Source organism: Pinus tabuliformis, chromosome 6, assembly GCF_031772625.1.
Source record: "Pinus tabuliformis cultivar Carrire ecotype Pingquan chromosome 6, CPIR1, whole genome shotgun sequence".
Lineage (NCBI taxonomy): Eukaryota > Viridiplantae > Streptophyta > Pinopsida > Pinales > Pinaceae > Pinus > Pinus tabuliformis.
The window spans coordinates 2,037,613,380-2,037,628,538 of NC_142292.1; positions in this window are offsets into that span (position 1 = coordinate 2,037,613,380).

Sequence of the window (15,159 nt, forward strand, 5' to 3'; positions counted from 1 at the left end):
AACTATTTCACAAACATACATGTTTTTTCCAATTTGAATGAAATAACTGGAATTTTACTTCAGAATTTGTTTAAGTACACTCTCTCTTGAACAATTATTCATTTTAATGTTTTTTTTTTTCTGATATCCAGAGTAGGGAATTCTTAATTTCTAGCTAGTTTCGATTGACCTCTTTTATTCCTCTCATTATCCGATTTGAGGAATCCTTGATTGTTCCTTAACCCCGATTGAAAAACCACTTCACCATTAGCCTAAAAGATTTAAATTTACTCAGCTACCTTTCCCTATGAACATTATCTTTAAAACTTGATTCAATCCTGTTTTCTTGACATTTGGACTTCATGGCCCAATGGTAAAAATACACTTATCTATCCATTTGAATCAGTGATTCCACCACCAAATCAAATCAAAAACCAACCAAGCTTAAATAACTAGCCTAAGATCAATTAATCCAACAAAGTTAAATCATTAAGAGAGCCCTCTCTGAGCATTAGAAGACTTGATCCTCATCTCAAAAGTAGGTTTGTGGTTACCTCTATTATTTCTTTCATGACAACCCTAGGGAAATTTTAGAGTGATAACATGTTGGACTATTTGGTGAAGTGCTTCTCCCACTGTCTATGTGTTTATTTCTTTGTTTCCATACTTATGCGTTTTTAAATATGAATTATTTTACAGAAAATTGAGGAACAAAATTTGTTTAAATATACACTCTGATTCTGGTTGTGGATAATTTAAATCTTTTCCTCTGACGTTAAGTTAAAGAATTCTTAACTCGCTGTGGATAATTTAAATCTTTTCCTCTGATATTAAGTTAAAGAATTTTTAACTGCTTTATTGCTCAATTGAATTTATTTATCTTCTTCCATTACATTTCATTTAAATATAAAAGACCCAATTAGTTCAACTACTTTAACATGTGAAACTCCTTTGAAAATCTAAGACAGATCCACGTTAAGATTCTAGACTCCATAGCCCAATGGAAGTTTCAGGCATTTAATCAACCAAACCAATTTTAAAATCAAACTCTGAACTCTCATAACTAGCCTAAAATTACAAATACAACAAAGTTAAATTTGACAAAGAGATCCCTCTCTGAGTTTAGGAAGGCTAGATCCTAAGCTCCAAAGTGGTTTTGTGGTTACCTTTGTGGCTTCTTTCACAACCTTGGAAATTACAGAGTGATAACACAATTGAAATTTGTGAGTAGTATTTATGTTTATTCATTATTTTTTAGCCTAGAGGTTCATTTAACAACTCATAATGATTATACATCTTTGGTGAGTTTAAACAATATATACATATATATAATCTCTTGATGTTCAAATCTCTTTTCAATTTTTTCATTCTAAAAATAGGTTTACATATAATAAAATTTGATCCCTCTCGACTCTTGGTAGATCCTCGGTTAACATGGATCTATACTAGTGATATTTTGATATAATAAAAATAGTAATAATAACAAAATGTATTGAATATGCATATATATATATATATATATATATATATATATGAAAAAATAAATATTTTCAAGTCTTTTGTGTTTTATCTGGTGCACTCAAATTTGCTTTATGTTAAATTAATCCAAAAGAGAAAAATTTATTAACCTAAGTATTAAACCAGCTATCTAACACAAATATAGAGAAACATAATGTTTAACCACAAAAACCTCAATTTTAGTGAAAAAATCAGCTACCCTAATTTCATTAGATCCTCTGCCAAAATTTTGGTGAAGATGACCAAACCAGCCTTTAGAGCTTGCCTCCTTTCCCGCTTAGCCTTTTAAAGGCTTCGTTACATGAATTCCATGGGCATAAAACCATGGGTACATTAAACCAAATGCCCAAAACCACTACCATATGACCCCATCAATTTTGATGCTTTTCCCAAGTCAAATTACATATTTATTTGCCATATTTTATTTACATATTTTAATTCTAAATCAAATAATTATAACCCCAAAATCTATGGTCAAAATTTTGAAAATACAATCCTCTAAGATTTTGATAGATAAGGCTCTAGATATATCCTTGAGTCCTTGTCTACTTGAATGTTTGAAACACTTTCAGTAGAAATCACATTAGGAATGTTTGGTAGATGCTTTTCGAACCAACCCCTATGGTTCATCATCGAGACAAGATGAAGAATCAAGGCTCTAGATATATCCTTGAGTCCTTGTTTACTTGAATGTTTGAAACACTTTCAGTAGAAATCACATTACGAATGTTTGGTCGATGCTTTTCAAACCAACCCCTATGGTTCATCATCAAGACAAGATGAAGAATTAGATCAGGTTAAATAGGAAGATAGACCTTCATCATCAAGACAATATGAAGAATCAGATCATGGCAACACGTTAAATAGGAACATAGACCATTCTAATGGCTATAAGGAAACAACTATAAAGAAATGACTACCTTTGACTTGGTAAAGAATAGGGGAAGAATTAATTTAATCTTAATTTAAATAATGAGTTAAATGTGTATAAATAAATGTTGATATTATTTTTAATTAATCTTAAACTAATTAAATTAAAGATAATTTTTTTAAGTTATAATTAAAATAATTATATATATATCTATATATATATATATATATATATATATATATATATATATATATATATATATATATATATATATATTAAAATCATAGAAAAATAACTTTCGACTTGACTATATATATAATTGGATTAACTCCATAAATTGAGGCTAGGGATAATCATTAAAATAATGTAAATAATATTCTTATAAGAAAAACCACCAAATATAACCTCTGAAGTCAAAAGAGGAATATAATTTCTTTTAAGATAAATAAAATTATCAAATATAAAATTATTTTAATCACTTATATTAATAAATATTGTTATTATTTTTTTACTAATCTTAAACTAATTAAAGATAAGAATTTTAATGTTTTAGTTATAATTTAAATAATTAAATATATATAAATTAAAGTTCTAAAAAAATTAACTTTTGATTTGCATATATATATATATATATATAGATATGATATTATAACACACTTCATAAATTGAGGTTAGGGATAGATATTAAAACAATGAGAAACATTATTTTTAAAGAAAATCAATTAAATATAACTTTTTAAGTCAAAGGTGGAATATTTTTTTTTTAAGATTAATAAATTTATAAAATAAAGTAGGATAAGGGAAACAAAGGGGAATCAATAAAGTTTTGGGGAATCACAAGAAACCAGAATGAAGGAGATAAAAATGGAAAAGACAAGAAACCGACAAAACCACAAGACCAAGGAGAAAAAATCAAGAAACCAGAATGAAGGAGATAAAAAGGGAAAAGACAAGAAATTGACAAAACCACAAGACCAACGAGAAAAAATCCTGCATCCGTCATCCTTGTCTAGATTACTTGATCTCCTCTCAATTTCAATGGTTTCCCTAAACTTACAATGAAGAAAATGAGAAATCTTGGCAATAACCTTAGTCTCCTCAATGCATATATGTTGCTTCGTCTTCTCAACATGTTCATCCAACGTTGAAGAGCATGTCCTCCCATGCTTGATGTCGGTTGCCTGTTCCTTAATCCTTTGATTTATAGACTTACCAATTTCGCCAATGTCTGAGGTTGCACAAGAACATGGGATGACATAAACACCTTTCATATCCATTGGGTAGATTGGGTCTTTAACAAATTTTAAGGAACGTCTAATGGTATTCAGGGGTACAAAGGTTGAGGGAACATTATGCTTCTTCAATATTCTTGCAATTTTGTCTATGGTCCCTTGGATGAAAGGGAGGTGTACCCTTGAATTACAATCACTAAGGTATTTCTTAATATTAGGACCTTTGTTAGCTTCGAGGAAAGCTTTAAGACCTTGTTGCCTACTATATCCATTATTAACAAAAACATTAAGAAGATGGGTTTTCTCTTTGGAAAGGTGGTCTTCTTAAGAAATCCTGAGTGCATGAGTAGCTAATACTAATTATAATTATTAATTACTAATAATTAATAATTAAAATAGAATTAAGGTTATACTTAGTTTAGTTGATGGTTTTTTGCCTCTGAGTTTTTGCAACTCATAGTTTTGGTAATGGTATTTTTATGTAATAATATGTGTGTGTGTGTGTGTGTGTGTGTGTGTGTGTGTGTGTGTGTGTGTGAACAAAGGATCTACCAATCACTAGAGGGATCTTTTGATATGAAAACATCTTTTAGAGTGAAATGATGGTCCATGTGCACTTGTAGATCAGGAGATAAGATATGCCTACACTGGTTTTATTTTATTTTATCTTTATTTTTGTGAAAATGTTTGCTTAACATAACATAACCTTACATTAGTTCTATTATGTGTTGAAAATAATCATCAATGTATAGGTCCATCTTAGCCCCTAATCTACCAAATCTTTTAAGATGCAAATACGTTTTAGTGTGAAAAGAGATTTTATCCCTCTCTGTGGTTGGTAGATTTAAAGTTAAGATGGATCTAGCTTGGTCAATATTTTAAATTAAATTATCTCAAAGAAAAATAAAACTTCTCTTTGTGGTTAGTAGATCTAAAGTTAAGATGGATCTAGCTTGGTCAATATTTTAAGCTAAATTATGTAAAGGAAAAATAAAACTTTCATAAAGATGATACTCAAATTATATATATCATTTATATTTATTTTCTAAATTTCATTACATTTGAAATAATGAAATTTCAAATGTAACCAGAAATACAGAGGGGCTTGTGCCCAGGGATTTCTCTTATACATTACAAGAGGAATTTGAAAGATAAATGTGAAGAAATCTCTAACTGATAATGACAATATCAAGTCATTTATAAGAAATGCTGGAAAATCATTTGTGAAGGTATATGTGGGTGATGTGAGATGAGCTCCACCCCCTAGCCTGTGCTTAAAAAATGGAGTAGCAGTGGAGGCCTGGGAGACAGATTGCTGGTGGCCTGGTTTCATAGTGAGAAATTTGACATCAAGGTCACAAGTTTTCGATGGTTTCCTTCCCTCACACAAAAATTCTATCAGCATATCCTCCATCCAACTTACGTCCTGCTGAAGAATTGCTAGATGGCAAGTGGACCTTAGTGGCTCTGGTTAGATTTCTAAATCTCTTTTGCTATGTTTTCTTTCAATGATTTATTTCAAGCAGTGATCACCAAGGCATCACCTTCTGCTAAGTATAAGACCAAAGCAAATCCTGGGCTTATCCCTCTGCTGATGTATCGCAGGGTTTCTTTACATCAAGTTGTGAACACCAAGGAATCACCTTCTGCTGAGTACAAGAGAAAAGCAAACCCTGTGCTTATCCCTTCTCAATTGAAAAAAACCTAAAGGATGATGTGCAAGAACCTAAAGGAGAGGCAATGATAGTAGAAAATGACCCAGAGACAGTTAAGGACGCGGTTCAAAATTTACCAGTGTTTATAAATATAAAATCTCATTTTTCAGTGTTTATAAATATAAAGTGAATTATGGAGTAAATAAATAAATAAATATATCTAGATATATATATATATATATATATATATATATATATATATATATATATATATATATATATATATATATATATAGATATATATAGATATATATATATATATATATTTATTTATTTATTTATTTATTTATTTACCATACCTTTATTTTTATTTTTATTAATTTACCATACTCTTTTATAAAAATGGGATTTAGCCCATGGTATTAAATGGTATTTGGCCCATAAGCTTCACTTAAATAGAACCTTTTTTTTGAGTCTTCGTAAATATAAAGAGGTTTATGGATTAAATATAAAAAAAAAAAAATAATATTTACCATACCTCTAGTTTATTTATATTTTAATTTATTTACCGTGGGTCAATACTATTGGCTCTCAATACCATAGGTCAATATCATGTGCCATTGTTTTTATTAATATTAATATTAGGGTTAATAATATTTTTTTTTGCTTGGTATTAATAATAATTTGGCCCATATGGGTATTCCTAAGACCAGGAGGGGAAGCGACCATGGGTGACTAGGGTTTGAGATAGATCTGAAAATAGCAGACCTGCAGAGACCACAATAATCTGCCATCGATCTCCAGTATTAAGACTAATACCATACAACAAGACATAGTACGCTTGAGATGGAACCCCCCCAAGGGGAGGATATGGCACCTCCCCCCAATGACGTTGAACACAGTTCGATGCATACAGAGGATGTCAGGAAGGAAAACCAGGAAGATGCAAGAACTGACTCTGAAACCCTGCCAGAAAACACGAACAGCAACGAAGCTCCCAAAGTGATGTCGGCAACTTGCAAGCCTGTGGCGGCCGAACGACCTAAGATTGAACTCCAAGGTCACCGGATTAACTCTCAAATCCAGTACATGAAGGATCACGCCTTGATTGGAAATTTCATAGGCTTTTGGCCCACAAAGAAGGCTTTGCATGGCTGGATAGCAGCCAAGTGGAAACCAAAAGGACACATTACCCTGCAGTTGGGGCCTAAAGGCTTCTTTACGGCGATTTTCAACTGTTTAGAAGACTGGAACAGAGTTCTTGATGGAGGACCATATTTTTTCAATGCAGCAGGACTATATCTGAGAGACTGGATTGAATGATTCAATCCAGACAAAGAAGATTTAAGCTGGGCACCTGTCTGGGTTCGCCTTTACTCCCTCCCTTTGGAGTACTGGGATGAAGACTTGCTGCAAGATATCGGGAATGGCTTGGGAGAATTTATCAAAATCGCGGAGGAGACGAAGCTCAGGCGATATACCTCCTACGCTCGAATATGTGTCTACATGCATCTCAGCAAAGCTCTCCTGGACGCGGTAAGTCTATATCATGACGATTTCAAATGGATCCAGTCAATAGATTATGAGCACGTTCCATTCAGATGTAGAAAATGCCATGCCCTTGGCCATTTATTTCATGACTACCCTTGAAATATGAATACCTCAAACCCTCCCACACTGGATAAACCTGACTCAGATGGGTTTACCAAAGTTTCCAGCCACAAAAAGAATCACAAAAAACCCTCTTCAAACCTGAAAAAACCTGTGGCCAATGCATCCAAGCCATCCACCAATAATAGCTTTGAGGCCTTGAATCAGCAGGAGCTAAATAAATCTAAAACCCCTGACCACTCAGCAGAAATTCCCAAGATGCCTCCTCAATCCACTCCCTCGAGCTCAAAGAAGCCCCAAAAATCTGTGCACTCCACAGATCTCAAATCCGCCTCACCCAGTAAATCCCAGACTTGGAATTCTCAGGGCATGGATGTTGACAGCATGCAACAGGAAATCATGACTATAACAAATGCAGCAGTAGAACGAAGTGAAGCCCAACACATGGAAGAGGAGCCAGAGAGCTTCGATATTGGAGACCTGGATATATTGGGATTAGAACAAGCCTGCAAGAAAAAAGAATACGACAAGATCCTAGAAAGGTAGCTGGAAAATATAGAAGTCATCCTCTCCAGAGCACAACAGTAAAGATCACTAGGGATCTAGCCTAGAAGTCAATGGGATGGTAAAAACATTTCTAAATACAACAAAAAAAGAGGAAGGAAAACAAATCTTCAAAGAACCATCCGTATTGGGGAAATTCTGGTGGAATCGGGAAGATATTCCAAACTTACAAAGTACTACAATCCCCTACCCAACAGTACCTAATGAAGCTCATTTCATGGAATATCAGAGGGCTTAACAGCCCTGGGAAATATAGACTGATAAAAAACATGTTACAGCAGGAGAAACCTCAAATCTTCTTCATGCAGGAAACCAAATGTAACTCTACAACATTGGATCACACCCTTGGAAAAGCATGGCCAGGCAGTAAAGCAGTTGCAGTGGATGCCTCGGGAGCATCAGGAGGACTAACAATGGTTTGGGATGAACAAGCTATCAAACTTACTAATATTCACACGAGTAAGCAATTTATTCAAGCAACCTTCCATATTATAGGGACAAATGTACATGATCACCTAACTAACATCTACTTCCCCTAGGAAGAAATGCACAAGATAGATATATTGAATACCTTAGCCTTGATCAATTCTAAAAGAACTCATCCACTCTAGATCACAGGAGGAGACTTTAACATGATAAGAAAGCTGGAAGAAAAAAGGGGCAGGGCCAGACTAGATAATGAAAGCATACATTTCAAAAACTTCATCCAAGACAACTGTCTCATAGATATGGAATTTGACAATGGAATCTACACATGGAACAACAAAAGTGCAGGTGTACACCAAATAGCTTCCTGTTGAAGGCCCTGAAATCGGGTCAACAACAAGGGGGATACCCACCCGGTCGGGAACATGGTTGGCGGCTCCGTGCCCGTTTGGTGTAGCAGGTCCGACTGGGGATAACGGGACCAGCTTCCCGTTCTAAGGGGATGTATGTGTGTAGAGTTTGGTGATGTGTGTGTGTGTAGAATATGATAATGAAAATCTGGATTTATTTCTAAGCTAATTTAATTCTAAACTCTGAGACTAAATTTTATACTACTTTAATCTATCAAGAACAACACATCTAATCTACGCTAACCCAGGATAGAACCTTTTCCATTACGCGATCTAGAAAGATTTCACACAATAACTGGTAATGAAGATTATTCAGCTATTATGAGAATATAAATCAATTAAGATGAAACATCCTGCATAAAAAGTTAAGCAAAATGGTTGTGAACAACATATCGCATAATCAGTTATTCATGTATTAAGCATAAATCAATGACTCCACCGTACAAAAGTGCCAAATGGTAGTCCACTCATTCATACGTTAACATATAAACAACATCAGCTGTATATTACTCTAAGAATGCAAGAAGAAACTCGTCAAGAGATAAAAGTACCATTTATGACTGACTTTATACTCACAGACCTGAAGCAATAATGATCTATTTCTACTTACTTCTAATGCCTACTAAGAGTACAGAAGTGCAACATCAGTAGCAGGTATTAAAATGCAAACATAAATAAATCTTGATCCGTCCATTCATCAAAAACCCCCTCCGTGGGTACAAAAGTGCATGTTCTGAGGACAAGTTTTTTGACAAATTTCCGGACCCTTCTCCAATGCAACGAGAAGGGTTAAATACTACTAACCGGCTAATTTTAATTACACAAATTTAGGGAACGGCTTCAAATGACCGCCCTTTTACTAAAACAAATTTATTTCTAAAAACTGAATCTAATTTCTAACCATTTATGTATCTGCTCCTTAGTGCTGTAAGCGATGCGTTGTTCGCCGTGAAAGAGTCGGCTGCTTTTCCTTTCCTTTTGTTCAAGCTTGAAAATTAGAAATAACAAGAGCTGGCACCTCTTTCTGACAAACTAGAAGATATTTTTGAAAGTGTTCTTCTGGAGGAGTGTCTTCACGGCGTGTATACTTAGTACAACTCAGATTTCTTTCAAACTGATTGTGCTGTTGCTATTTCGGTTTTCGGCCGTGCGAATAACTCAATGAGCTGGGGATTTTGTTGCCTGAACGATTTTCTCAATTGAAACTTGTTTCCATTCTTTGTTCCAGGCTTTTCTGAGACGTCTTTCCCTTTAAGCGTTTTTCTTTTTGCTTTACCCAATTTGGGATTCAGGATCTTTCATAAACGCTTTGCTTTTGTGCGCCTTTGACTCTGAGTTCTAGATAGCCTATTTCCATCAGCATTTGTTGAGTGATACTCTGAGATCTGCGGTCCTGCTGTATGCGGTATCCATCTGCGAAGTCATCTCCTCTTTGTTCTTCTAGTTCCGGCACTTTTCCTTAGATGTTTCCTGCATATAGATTTATATCAGTTGCTGACTTATAGTTTACGTAAATGGAAAGAGACAGAAGAAAATATTGACATGAAAGCAATTAAGTTCTAATGAATGCATAATCATATCACCCATTATGACTTGACTCTTCGAAAAATGCAACATAATCATCTTTGGATACACAGGCGTACAATCATTAATTTCACGTAAGGTGCGCGCCTAATTTTAGGCTCACAAATCATGCCGAGGAATGCCCACGACGAATGGCTTCTGCGATTTGCATCGCAGCATCGAAGATTGCGATGTAAATAAGTGGTATCGCAGCGATTGATAGTCTCATTTGTCGCACACCATAGATCGCAGGTCGCAGCTTTGCATGGTCGCAGATCGCATATCGCAATATCGCAAGGTCGCAAGGTTTTTCGCTTTGTCACTTTGTGCTGCTTATGCGACATTGCGATGTGCAACGTCGCATATCGGCCGTCGGTGGTTCTTTAGGTTTTCCCCTTTTGAGCGCCTTTTAATGCATGCGATGCGATGAGTTCTCGCATCGCTCCTCCTCAGTGTGATTATGTGCTTTGGGGAAGCGCTCCTTTTTCCTTTGCGACGCGATATAGCTCTTAGGGAGTTAATACAAAAGGTTTTTCAAACAAAAATATTTTTGGATTTTTTGGTTAAGGGTCCCCCTTTGCTTGATGTTATTACTAATATCAAACAAAGAGGGGGGTTGTTGGTGACCACAACAATGGCGATTCACTGTGAAGAACTAGTTATCTCTGCATTTCTATTGACCGTTCACTTCCGAAACAGCAAAAATTTTATATGTCTAAATTTTGTTATGGACAGATAGAGTAGATTTCCTCTCACCTTGTCGACGATATTTTGTCTCAACCCTTTTTATATCCCAATTTCTTGCTTCCTCAGGTTTTTTCTTGCATTCGCATCAGACATTACTTGGTCTTGATAAAAGATAAAATAAGGTCTTCTCTGCGTACTGGCTTAAAAATATGCTCATTTATCGTAGGTAGAGCCTCTGCTGCATGCAAGCGTCCATAGCCTCGACAGGGTTACCATGTTATCCAGCAATGATCCTTTTTCCTTTTTGAGGTTACTCGCAACATTCCAGAGAAAAATCCTTTTTGACACACTTTTCCTTTTTTAATTCTCTAAAGAACAATGTCTTGGTTTGGTGGCCAAATTATGACACAGACATTCACCTTATTTACACTTTTGCTGAACAAGCCGGCTCGTGATGAGACCTCTTATTCTTTGAGATATAGTGTTTTTTTTGGATTGTTTCTCTGGATGTTGTAATTTCCTTTTAGCAGGGAGGAAGTCATTGTTTTTCCTTAAGAAAGCTCTGGACGATAATAATAGAGTTTTTGAAAACAACAGCTTTGCAGAGAATGCTTATTTTATTATTGATGATACCTTTCATGGTGCTGATACAAAACAATTCTTTTACCAGGGGTTGATTTTGTCAAAGTTTTTAAGAGGTTGAAACGAGTATCGTAATCAAAGTGAAGTTAACTTTATTTGTCAATAATAAAATTCAGATTTTCAAAAAATTTGCTATTTGTACAAGCGAAATCAAAATTTGATAGAGAATTGGCGTGCTCTTTCATGAATCCTTTTTAAATGATCATTTACAACGGGTTTTATTCATAAAAAGCGAAAAACAAAATAAAATAAAAACTAAATCTATCCTACAAAAAATAGAAGATTTCTTTTCTATGGAAAGTATAATTTAAGAATCAGTCCATTGACAGGTAAAGAATCTCTCCTTCCTGCCAGATCCTGCAACACGAATGTAGACGGGCCTACGACTTCTACAATCTGAAAAGGGCCAAGCCACAGCTTCTGAAATTTCATATGTTTTCCCTTTTCTTCATGAGCCTTATCCCATTTCAAAACTAAATCACCCATCTGAAATTTTTTTCTGGTTATGATGCTTGAGTCAAAAGAAGACTTTATTAGCGCTTGGTGATGAGCATGGGTTTTCCTAGCTTGTTCTCTTTGTTCTTCTAGTTTGATTATTTCCATTGGTCTTAATTGTAAAGAGGAAGTAGGTACTTCATCGATATATTGCACTAAAGACAAAGAGGGAATGACTAGGTGAGTCGGAAGAACCACTTCTCTCCCATAAACTAAATTAAAGGGAGAAGTGTCGATCGAAGCTTTCTTTGTGATTCTATCAGCCCATAAAGCATTTACCAGCGCTTTGTGCCAATTCCTTTGGTTTTGGTCGACTGTTTTTTTGATAATTCTGATTAGGTTCTTGTTTGTTGATTCAGCCAATCCATTACCTTGCGGATAGTAGTTGGCAGAATATTTTAGTTTGAACCCTCTTTTAAGCGCAAACTCAGTCATAGTATTTCCAGAAAAATATGAAGCATTATCAAATATTAATGTTGTTGGCAATCCAAACCTAGTGATGATAAATTGATCTATGAATTCAATAATATTTTCAGAATGAACTGTATTGAGAGGAACTGCTTCTACCCATTTGGTAAAATAATCAGTTGCCGTAAGGATATACTTATGCTGTTTAGAAGAGTGAGGAACGATCTCACCTATTATGTCCAAGCCCCATTGACTGAATGGTTGGTCGATGATGACTGGCTGTAGCGGCATGGACGGTTTCCTTTGTTTTCCTGCAGCAGTCTGGCAAACTTGGCATTTCCTTACGTGATTGTATGAGTCTTTGAACAACGTGGGCCAATAATATCCTGCACGCAAGATTTTATGTGCAGTCGCACCTCCGGCATAGTGTCCGCCCGCTGGTCCATCGTGGAGTTCCTACAAAACCTTTTCGGCTTTAGTTTTCTCAAGACACCTAAGAAGCACAGAATCGTAATTCCGTTTAAACAAGACATCATTTACGAGCTGGTATTGTTTAGCTTTTAATCTCAGAGCTCTTTTCTTGGTATGATCCAGACGTGATGGAGCATACCCGTTCTTAAGAAAATAAATGGTGTCAGCATATGATGATTCTGCATCGTTTAGGCTTACCTCGTACGCTTGTACCTCTTCAGATGAGTTCTCCGGGATTTGCGATGCTCCGGCTAACATCTTGCAGAAGCCTTGACCTCTTACGATGTTTGCTGGTTTGATCTCAAGATCATATTCTTGTAAAGCGGTAATCCAATTAGCTCTCTTTACGCCCACGTCTTTCTGCACTAAAAGTTTTCTTACCGCCGGAAACGGTACTACGACTTTAGTGTGGGCTTTAAGCAAGAAAGGTCTGAAATATTTGATCGCTTTGAAAACAACATATGCTTATTTCTCTACGTCTGAGTAATTAATTTCAGCACCCTGTAAGTTTGAGCTAAAGAATGTGATTGGAGCCTCCGGTTTCTCTTGATTTGCTTGGGTCAAAATCGCGGCATAGGATTTCTCTGAGGCAAAAGTGTATAAGGTAAAAGATTCTGAAAAATTTGGGGTGGCCAAAGATGGAGCATTGATGATAGCTTGTTTGATTAAGTTGAACGCTTCGTGCTCATCTAGACCCCATTTGAAATTTGAATTCTTTTTTATCATATTTTGTAAGGGAGAAATAATACGTGAAAAATCCGGGACAAATCTTTTGACAAAATTGATCTGTCCAAGGAAGGATTGCATGGCTTTCTTGTTATGGGGTATGGATATTTCGGAAATTTCCTTGATTCTGTCGGGTTCTATATGAATACTAGATTTAGACACTATGAATCCGAGCAATTTCCCTTCGCTTAACGCAAAGAAAGATTTCTTTGGGTTGAGCGAAATCCCATACCTCAAGCATATTTGAAAGATTTGCTTCAAATATTTGAGATGGTTGTTTCATTTTTTGGAGTACACTGTTATATCATCCAAGTAAATCACCACTGATTTATTGACTAACCCTTTAAACGTGATGTCCATGGCTCTCTGAAAGGTAGCTCCGGCATTGATCAGCCCAAATGGCATCTTCCGATATGCATAAGTTCCCCATTTGGTTCGGAACATAGTCTTTAACTGATCATCGAGATGCACCAGTACTTGATTGTATCCTGAAAATCCATCCAGGAATTACATTAATTCTGAGCCTGCTACTGCCTGTAATATTTTCTCCATAGGTGGGAGGGGAAAGTTATCTTTCTGACAGGCTTTGTTGAGATTTCGGAAATCGATACAGATTCTAATGTCTCCGTTTTTCTTCCTAACAGGCACCATATTGGATACCCATTTAGAATGCCTTACAGGGAAAATTATTCTGGCTCTCAACAACTTATTAAGCTCATTTTTTATCTGATTTTCTAGGTTAGGGTGTATTTTTCTGAGCTTCTGCTGGACAGGTTTTTCATTGTCAATCATAGGGATAACATGTTGAATGATAGAAGTGTTGTATGTTTTTAGCTCATCGTAATTCCAGGAAAAAACGTTTTTGTATTGTCTCAGAAGATAGATATATGCTGATTTCTCTTCAGGGGCTAGGCCGTGACCTAGGTTAACGTTTTGTGGCTTCTGATCGGTCCCTAGGTTTACCAATTCATAGTTCAAGGTAGAACTGCAAAGTTTAGCATTGGCGGACCTTTTAATCCTACTTTTCAAATCAGATAAATCTTCTAACTTGACCACCGATTTCGGTATAGCATTGTCGGAGCCATTTTGTTGTATTTGATGATCATGATGGTCTTCGTCGATTATCTGATTTTAGTAGGATCCTTCAGAAGTAAGGAAATTTACGATGTCAGGATCGTCGTTAAACACTCTCCAATTGGTGATATTGTCAGGGATGGATGGTCTAAAGATTAATTCTATTGAAAACCTATCAGGACTAAAATCTTCAGAAGGGATAAGTCTAGAGGCTACGTTAGCTAACAGGTCTGCGCTCGCATTTTGAATTCTTGGAATTGACGAGATGTTGAATGCTACGAAATGTGCAGTGAGATCTTGAACTAATGATTGATAATGCTTTAAATGACTTGACAGGCAATGTATGGTGTTACATACCTGTTTTACGACGATCTCTGAATCTCCAAAGACTTGAAGATACTTAACGTTTAATCTGATCGCTTTGTATAGGCCTTGAACCAAGGCTTCGTACTCCGCTGTGTTGTTCGTGCAATCGAACTCAAGTCTGCATGTGAGAATAATCTTATTCCTGTCTAGGTTAATCAGAACGCATCCTACTCCTGCTCCCTCATTTGATTTAGATCCGTCAAAATATAATTTCCAAAATAAAGATGTATTTACAGAATTATCTAAAAAACTAAAACATTTTGAGTCATCAGTTTGGGAGAAATTTTCAACTTGGGATAAAACTGAATTCTCTAAGTATGGTGAAATATGAGCATTGAAATTACCTAGGAAAGAATCTATTGCGTAATTGCCTACAATGCTGCTATTGTACGTTATGGCCTCATTTTCTCCTTCCAGTTCTATCACTATGTATTTTTGGTGCAACTCTCGTTCAACCTTTA